The sequence below is a fragment of the Lycium barbarum genome, chromosome 10 (genome assembly GCF_019175385.1).
Source record: "Lycium barbarum isolate Lr01 chromosome 10, ASM1917538v2, whole genome shotgun sequence".
NCBI lineage: Eukaryota > Viridiplantae > Streptophyta > Magnoliopsida > Solanales > Solanaceae > Lycium > Lycium barbarum.
Window position 1 is genome coordinate 16,524,956 of NC_083346.1, and position 9,448 is coordinate 16,534,403.

General features: G+C 36.7%; 1 long non-coding RNA gene across 8 annotated transcripts; it reads right to left on the minus strand.

Annotated features, from left to right (window-relative positions):
- Nucleotides 1-1,087: 1,087 nt before the first annotated feature.
- LOC132615838 (uncharacterized) lies at nucleotides 1,088-4,493 on the minus strand. 8 transcript variants are annotated; one of them, XR_009572862.1, is made up of 6 exons: nucleotides 4,397-4,493; nucleotides 3,749-3,807; nucleotides 3,249-3,599; nucleotides 2,875-3,109; nucleotides 2,693-2,784; nucleotides 1,088-1,370 (listed from the first exon to the last, which is right to left on the minus strand). It is a non-coding gene; the product is annotated as an uncharacterized LOC132615838 (long non-coding RNA). The 8 variants fall into 8 exon arrangements; XR_009572866.1 differs by having other exon boundaries at nucleotides 4,262-4,467; XR_009572861.1 differs by having other exon boundaries at nucleotides 3,249-3,396; nucleotides 3,531-3,599; nucleotides 3,749-4,467.
- Nucleotides 4,494-9,448: the final 4,955 nt, after the last annotated feature.

Sequence of the window (9,448 nt, forward strand, 5' to 3'; positions counted from 1 at the left end):
AGACGACAATTGATAGGGAAAGATTCCCAAAAGGTTTTTCTTGTCTTATTTGGGCGGCTTAACACAGGAATAAGTCCACTCTGTGATACCCTGGACAATAATAATAGTAGTATTAAATTGATAACAATAATAATAATAATAATAATAATAATAATAATAATAATAATAATAATAATAATAATAATAATAATTTATACTACGAAAAATAGGAATTAGCTACGAAATTTGTTGTTAAGTCTTTTGCTAAATAGCCCATAACTAAAATATTTTTCATAATTAATTGCCAATTCATTATTAAATATGATTAGTGACGAATTTTATTTTTGTTTAGCAACAGAAATTGTACATTGCTAATTCTTTTGTTGTATTATTATTATTATTATATTTTTTTTGTAGTGTTACTTCTCAATTAGGACTTTCCTTCTCCATTTGCCAAAAAAGAAAAGAAGTCATAGTCAATAATGTTAACGTTGTTATTTAATACTGGCAATTTGTATTTCAATATTTTGCCTAAATGGAATGTACATGTAAAGGGTTAAGAATATTTTAGTTTGGGATTGAGAAATTGGATTACTATAATTGAAAATGACAACTAGAAACACTTGCTAGAAAAGGTCTTTTTTGTTTCATACGGCTACAATAAACAAAATGCCTTCTAGAACGAAAATGATACATGAACTGCACCATTGCATTCTGATGTGAGTTAAACAGTTGAATTAAATTATGCCTTTTGGGGTACTAATTAAAAAAATCAATTTAAAGAAATTTTAGAAAAATTAGTAGAGGCCTGCTAAGAAAGCTTATGTCTTGGGGAAAGGAGAAAAGGAATGATGACGAACTAAAACTCCTTTTGACTATGAACTTTAAAAAACTAAAAATAGTATATCTGCCCTTTTTTTCATACTAGATGGTACGTGCTAAGATAATTAAATTGTTGTTCTATCTCAGACCAAGCAATTGCACTACAGTGATTTGAATAAACCGTCCTCTATATAAAAGAAGGAGCACTTCCGGTTCTATCGATAGGAGCACTTCTGGTTCTATCGATGCTTGAAACAATTTCGTCTTCTCCATATTACCATATGGGTAGAGTCAATAATTTTATAAAATCAACATAATATCACTCCAATATGTGCTTAATAGCATACATTTATATACAACATGTGCATAAGACATAAAAAATACATTATGGTTGAACCATCTTCAATAGACATGATACCCCAAAAAATATAAGAACTGTTTGTATCTTCGAATACAACACAAGCATATTCAAATTCAACATCTACAATGGGCCGAAGCTATCATCCGCAGCTTAATCGCCAACCTTCACTATTACAAATACCACATCAGAGGAGAGTGCTTTGAAGTACCTTCAAAAAGCAAACAAACACCAATCAATTAAGGAAGTTGAAATTCAAAGTGCAAAAAAATGGATGTTAAAGACTTGTAAAGCAAAAGGTACAGCTATTTTACATATTTTACAAACGTTGTTAGGAAATTTTTAGCATATAGATCCTCATATAGTTAATTGCAAAGTTACAAACAACTTCATATGAAAAAAGATGTATAAAAATTACTTTGCACAAACTAAAGTATGCCAACATCTCAATTGGTGTGGTTTGTAATTAAGGTATACTGAAGTGCCGCTTTTTGAGGCCTTACTGCGATTGTCATCGCAGCAATTTCAGAGATATCTTTTCTATATTTCCAAGCAAGAGACCAGCCATAAAAGTACTTCAAGAATTTATACAACAGATCCGATTTTACCCTTTAAAGTTCCATTTTTAACTTCATGGATTCTCTTCTGATGTCATTAAGCTTTAGTCTCGTTGTCAACCTTCCGGTTAACCAAAAGAGAGAATAAAGAAAACAGGGTACAGACCACAGCAGATAGTTAAACACACATAGTTCATAATGATAACTTTCGGTTTTCAAAAATTTTAGTACCTGCTTACTTATCTGTTGCAGTTATCTGTACCATATTGCAAGAGCAACTTTTTAAGCACATCACCTAATTTCTCTTTCAACCAGATAATTTTATTCAGACTTCAGTCACAGAGTGATGATTAGAATGAGTACTCTTTGTGTTCATCTCTAGGGTTATGTCTCATATTCAAAGTTATGATACTTTTTGTACCTAAGTAACCATCAGACTAAACAATTACCAAAAAAATCACATACATTGTGACTTTGTTAATACTGCAATCATATAGGCACAAAAATATTTCCATTCCACTCCTCCATATCAGCACTGGTAATATGTGACAACAAAGGGGGAAAATCACATAGCCAAAGTTGAAGAAAATAATGCATTCCTTCTAGCTACCACCAAATAAATCACTTTATGCAAACAAATGAGATACACAAAGACATCCCCCTTACACTACATAGTAAACAATCTCTTTGCATAGTAAACACATAAATGAAGCCATCTTCTAAATAGTACCTGCTTCTGCTGATACATGCATGAATAATGTTATTTCATATTTCAAGGTTAATGCTCTGGGTAAGGGGTAAAAATCCGTACTTCCATGTTGGTTTTTTAACCCCTTTGTGGTTTTGGTAGAGTTAGCAGACAGTTTTCTACTCAAGGCATACGTATTACTTTTACTCAAGGATGCATCTATCATAAGGATATATGTATATTTTCAAAAGGAAAATAATGGCATATAATCTGGAATTTTGTACTTACTGATTTTCAACAACGGTAATCTCTCGGTACCTGTTTTTGAAGGCCACCTGCATATTTTGGAGGGCCGCAACGGAGAGCGACTCCTAGTATGTCTGCTAGTAAGAAATAAGGAAATACAATGAGTGTGTACATGTATAAACATATATACTTCAGTATGCTAGCAGTTGGTAGGAGCGGTATACCAATATCTGTAGAAAAATTAGGAGTCATATGAGCGATGCGGTCAAAAGTTATGACGCTCAGCTTAGTCGATGGTGGAAGTGGTTTCTCACGCTCATCAGTCAGCTTGACTTGTTCAACTATTTATAGTTTCTTTGTCGAGTACCCAATAAAGTTTATGTAGTGGTGCATACGCATTGGGCGAAACTCGAACTCTTGCGGTGGAGATCAGATATGTCTCCGAGGGTTTAAGCTTGTCTGCATAATGTCAAATATCATCACCATACACAACTGCCCTAAGTTGTTCCTCATGTAAAGTTGAATATGTGTCTTAGATGCAGGTAAATTATATTTCGATATAAAGCAAATGAGATGCTACTACTATCGCTGAAATTACCTCTTCATCTTCCAAAATCAGATTTTGGAAGATGATTTTATTCTCAGGGCTTTCTTGCTCGCGACTCATGTCCACAATTTGAACTTTTCAAGTTCAATCAAGTGTGTCAGTTGTTATTCGGTCGATGTTGAATCTCGGTGCCATGTGTCTGCCGAAGATATAGCTTTACAATAATATTGACAGGAAATGTTTTACAAATAAATAATATAGCATGAATTCTGAGAGCGATATACCAAATAAAGTTCTTATAAAAAAAGGCCAGAAGAATAAGAAGGGACAAACCAATTTCCAAACATCCATGAGTAAATCCATCCAAATTAGGAACATGCAAGTAAAAAATCCTACAATAAACTGCCAAAAAAAAAAATCTATCATATACCCACCAAAGTACTGAAAATAAAAACCAAAGTACTGAAAATAAAAAGACAACAAAGATTTCTTATCACCACAATCTCTGTAGAAACACTAGAGAAATTGAAAGAGTGTACTGAGAAGCTTACCAGAAGAGGAAGGGACACTTTGAATCCCTCAAAGAAAATGGGATGGAAGCTAATGAGACCTGGGCTTGTTAATAAAATAAAAATGATCTCAAACATAGAGAAGAAAACATGTATGCAGAGGTGCATTCTTACTTAAGAAACAAGCACATAGAGATGGGATATGAATGACAACTAAAAAGTTTACCATAGAAGTACATCTCTCTCATGAATTAATCAAACACATTTAAGATATTTTTAAGCAAAGAATGCCATGAAATGCAAACTTGGTTCTACCCATCCAAAAGAACAAAAAATTCATACTAAAACACCATTTTGCACAACCAAAATCTGAAGAAGAAAAAAAAAGAAGACGAACCAAAGTATTTCTTGCCGAACTTACATTCAAAATCATATAGAATTCCGTAGAAAATTTAGCAATAAATTATGCAGAAGAATAAATAAACCAACATCGAACCAAATATGGACGAACTTTTAAAAATAATGCAAGAGAAAGACAAAAGAGGGAAAACTTACGAGACTTATATTAGTTACAATAGAGTCTAGAGACTGTCAAAGGACATAATTTATGAAAGAATTCTCAAGATAGAAATAGGAGAAAACTCAAAATATATAGATCAAGAGAAGCCCAGAAGAACAAAAAAATGATACCTTGAATTTTTGAAATAGCGCAGCAAGAAGCAAGTTGGAGACAGCAGCCGAGCAGAGAGAATTGGAGTGAAGAGATGGATGATTGTGTCTGAAAGGGTGAAGTACACGTGGTTTGATGAAACAAAGATGTAGTACACGTGTTAATTTTTACTAATATAATAGGCCCAATATAAAGTACACTTCACACTGTTTTTTGTACACGTCAAAACTGCTGTGTTCGTCCCACCCCAAGTATCATTTCTATATAATCGTAAAGTAATAGTAATATAATAGAGTTGTTATTCCTGAGTAAAATAGAAGTCTCTTACCCAAGCAAAGGAGATGCAATTTTATACTGATTATTATATCAAAATATGAATACTGAACAAATATGTTTTCTTGAGTTTTTGAATTGGTATTATTTATCTTTATTTACAAACTAATAAATATAAATTTAAATAAATTAATAACAAATATTATATTCGTACAATATCAAAGAAAATATTAATGTACTTTCATATTGTATACTTTATGTGTTTAAGGAGTCATACTTTAAAAAGTAGCGACAATGGCAACTAGAAGTTGTCAATAATAATATAATCGTATGGTGGTGGATGATAATCATAATTGGTAGAGAAGACTGACGATGAAAATATAATGACCGATAGTTGTATAGTGGCGGGTGATTGTCATTTTCTCCGATGATTCCATCACTTTATATTTTTGAACAAGAAGTAGATCAAATTGATTCATTTCAATCTTATATTTTTTGAAGTATATGCAAACAAGACAATGGAAAGGACAAAATGAAGTTCTTTTATCTTTCTCCGATGCCACACATCAAGGAATCAATCTTAAGTTATTGCCATTTTAAATGGGATACATCCTAGATTGTTGTCATTTTGAGCTAGGGGCAATTTTCTTTCCTAATATTATATAATGCTTTCTTTTGGGTTCACAACTCATTCTAGGATCAGTTTCCTACCAATTCAAAAATTAAAATTGAGGAATCGGACAAAGCAAGAAACATTCCAACCCAACAAAGAGAAAAATGACATTTGGAATGAGCATCAAATTACATGTATGTAGAGAATATACCAAGCATATTTTGAAATTTCGGATCACTATGGGCATGGTGCTTTGAACTGCTAACGCATTTGAATATATTTCAGCAGAAATCCAAAATAGTCCACTTTGAGTCAGGACTCCAAAATAATTTTTTTTTTCCTACGTGAAGCATTAATAGACCAGTATATTTTCCACGGCGGTTCACTTTTGGTCACTCCCCAAACATCCCGTTAAATTTTAACGGAAATAGAGTTTCTTCACAAAGAAAGGATCTATTATCAACACTAAACTGCACAGCTTCCTCCCCTATAAGTGTCAATGGGAGTTCAGTATAATTTCATGAACTAAGACATACAATGAATGATCTCCATTGATACAGACAGATCGAGTTCAAGAGAACGAGGAAGAGGAGAGAGATTTTGGGAGTTTCTTGTATATTCATAAAACGGAAAAGGGCCTAAAATGCCATTGAACTATGAATTTTGGTACAAAAATGCCCTTCGTTTACCTTTGGGCTCTAAAATGCCCCTGCCGTCAATCTATTAGGCCTAAATTGCTCTTATTTTTAATGGCAGAGACATTTTTGGCCCAATAGATGGACGGAGGGCAATGTTGTACCAAATCTCATAGTTCAGGGGCATTTTAGGCCCTTTTTCGGAAAAAAAAATTAAATATTTTATTTATTACATGACACATTTTAATTGGTTAGTTTTAAAATTACCTAAACTAATTATATCCCAACACAAATTCCGGATCCATCTAACCTAACATGACTTAAAATGGTGACTGTACCAACATCCGTCCCCGCCAGTGAGTCACTATTAATCTCCACCGTCCTTTCCTCTATTGAAACAACCTAAAACCTCCATTAAAATCACCACTGTAACACAGCTCATCCAAACATCCCATCGAGCCACCACAATCAAGAATGTCCAAAATCATCGCTCATTCTATATCAATTTTTCATTCTTGGTTGGTGGTTTAGGTGGATGCGGATTTTGTGTTAAGTATGAATTTAGTTAAGTTTATGTTTATTACATAAGTTGTAAAATTACCTCTAAAAGCTTCTTTGTTCAATTTAGAAGCAAACCCGAGAATAATTTCAATTGATTTTGATTAGTTTTTTTTTTAACCTTATCTGACTCCCTTTTTTATGCTTCTATTGAGCCGAGGGTCTCTCGGAAATAGCCATCCTACCTTGGTAGGAGTAAGGTCTGCGTACATTCTACCCTCCCCAGACCCCAAGATGTGGGATTTCACTGGGTTGTTGTTGTTGTTGTTGTTGTTGTTGTATTAGCAGTATGTGGGATAGGACGACCAATGGCATTAGGGAAGCAACTAGTGAGGTATTGGGGGTCTCACGAGGCCACCATGGTGGGCATCGAGGGGATTGGTGGTGGAATGGAGAAATCCAAAGGAAGGTAGAAGCAAAGAAGCAGGCATATATGAAGTTGGTAGATAGCAAGGATGATGAAGAGAAGCGAACGAACAGGGAAAAGTATAAGATGGCGAGAAAGGAGGCGAAGTTATCAGTGTCGACGGTTAAAATAGCTGCCTTTGAACGCCTTTATGCAGAACTAGAGGACAGAGGTGGGGATAAGAAGCTATTTAAGCTCGCCAAGGCGAGAGAGAGGAAGGCACGCGACTTGGATCAAGTGAAGTGCATCAAGGACGAGGATGGCCAAGTGTTGGTACAGGAATCTCGCATTAGACAGAGATGGCAGTCATACTTTCATGAACTCTTGAACGAAAGAGGGGACAGAGACATTGTGTTGGGAGACTTGGAACACTCGGATAGGCGTCGCAACTTTGGATATTGTAGGAGTATAAAGGTTGAGGAGGTTAAGAGAGTTGTTCGTAGGATGCGCAGGGGAAGAACGACCGGACCTGACGAGATTCCTGGGAATTTCGGAAGAATGCAGGCAGGGTAGGCTTGGAGTGGCTGACTGGGTTGTTTAATGTCATTTTCAAGACAGCGGAGATGTCGGAAGAATGGAGGTGGAGTACAATGATTCCCGTGTACAAAAACAAGGGAGACATTCAAAGCTGCAACAACTATAGAGGTATTAAGCTGCTGAGTCACACTATGAAAGTGTGGAAAAGGGTGGTGGAAATGAGGGTGAGGAGAGGTGTGTCTATCTCAGAGAACCAGTTTGGATTCATGGTGGGGCGCTCGACTGCAGAAGCTATTCATATTGTAAGGAGATTGGTGGAATAGTATAGGGAGCAGAAGAGGGACTTGCACATGGTATTCATTGACCTAGAAAAGGCCTACGATAAAGTGCCAAGAGAGGTCCTATGGAGATGCTTGGAGGCTAAAGGCGTACCTGTGGTGTACATTAGAGCGATAAAGGACATGTATGATGGAGCTAAGACCAGGGTAAGGACGGTAGAAAGAGATTCGGAGCACTTCCCTGTAATGATGGGGGTTGCACCAGGGATCAGCGCTTAGCCCGTTTCTATTCACCCTGGTGATGGATGAATTGACACGACAAATACAAGGTGAGGTGCCTTGGTGTATGTTGTTCGCGGATGACATAGTCCTGATTGACGAGACTCGCAACGAAGTTAACAATAAGCTGGAGGGCTGGAGACAGACGTTGGAGTCTAAAGGATTTAAATTGAGTAGGACCAAGACAGAATACTTGGAGTGCAAGTTCAGTGGCCTACCGCGTGAGGATGATGAGGAAGTCAGGCTTGGTACCCAGGCCATTCAAAAGAAAGGAAGTTTCAAGTATCTTGGGTCTATTATACAGGGAGATGGGGATATCGACGACGATGTTTCACATCGTATTGGTGCAGGGTGGATGAAATGGAGGCTTGACTCCGGAGTGTTGTGTGATAATAAAGTGCCACCAAAACTTAAAGGCAAGTTCTACAAAGTGGTGGTTAGACCGACCCTATTGTACGGGGCGGAGTGTTGGCCAGTCAAGAAATTTCACGTCAAGAAGATGAAAGTCGCGGAAATGCGAATGCTGCGGTGGATGTGTGGGCACACTAGGAGAGATAGAATTAGGAATGAAGATATCCGAGACAAGGTGGGATTGGCATCGGTGGAAGACAAGATGCGGGAAGCGAGGCTGAGATGGTTTGGGCACGTGAAGAGGAGAGACACAGATGCCCCAGTGCGGAGGTGTGAGAGGTTGGCTATGGATGGTTTCAGGAGAGGCAAAGGGAGGCCAAAGAAGTATTGGGAGAGGTGATTAGACAGGATATGACACAGTTTCAGCTCACCGAGGACATGACCTTAGATTGGACGTTGTGGAGGACTCAGATTAGGATTGAAGGCTAGGTGGCCAATCCTTTCACCTTAGTAGTTGTAGTTTTGCTCATTTTTTTATTGCCATTTGATTTGTGCAATTGATTACTGCTTATATTTGTTGGGTCGTTGTACTTTGGTGGCCTCAGTTATTTATAGTAGTTAATGCTCCTTTCTTTCTGGACTGTTCTAACATGACTTTCTCACTTTTGTTATTCCTTGATTTCATATTGGTTTTCGATATGCTTGATCCTATCTAACCTTTTGTCTTGTTTTTCCTCTCTTGTTCTCCTGTCTTGAGCCGAGGGTCTTTCGGTAACAGCCGCCCTACCTTTCAAGGTGGGGATTAGGTCTGCGTACACTCTACCCTCCCCAGACCCCACATGGTGGGATTATACTGGACTTGTTGTTGTTGTTGTTTTTATCCCCCTATTAGTCGGTAGTGCTAGAGGTGTTTTTGTTTTATTTTTCAGATTGATATAAAATGAGTTTTTCCTGATTTTTTTTTAATGAATTCTGAAACATCTAAAATTGAACAAAGAAGTCAGAGCAGGTTAGGTGGATCCGAAATTTGTGTTGGGATATAATTAGTTTAGGTTAATTTTAAAACTAACCGATTAAAACGTGCCACGTAATAAATAAAAAACTTAATTTTTTCGGAAAACGGCCTAAAATGCCCCTTAACTATGAGATTTGGCACAATATTGCCCTTCGTCGATCTATTGGGCCAAAAATGCCCCTGCCGT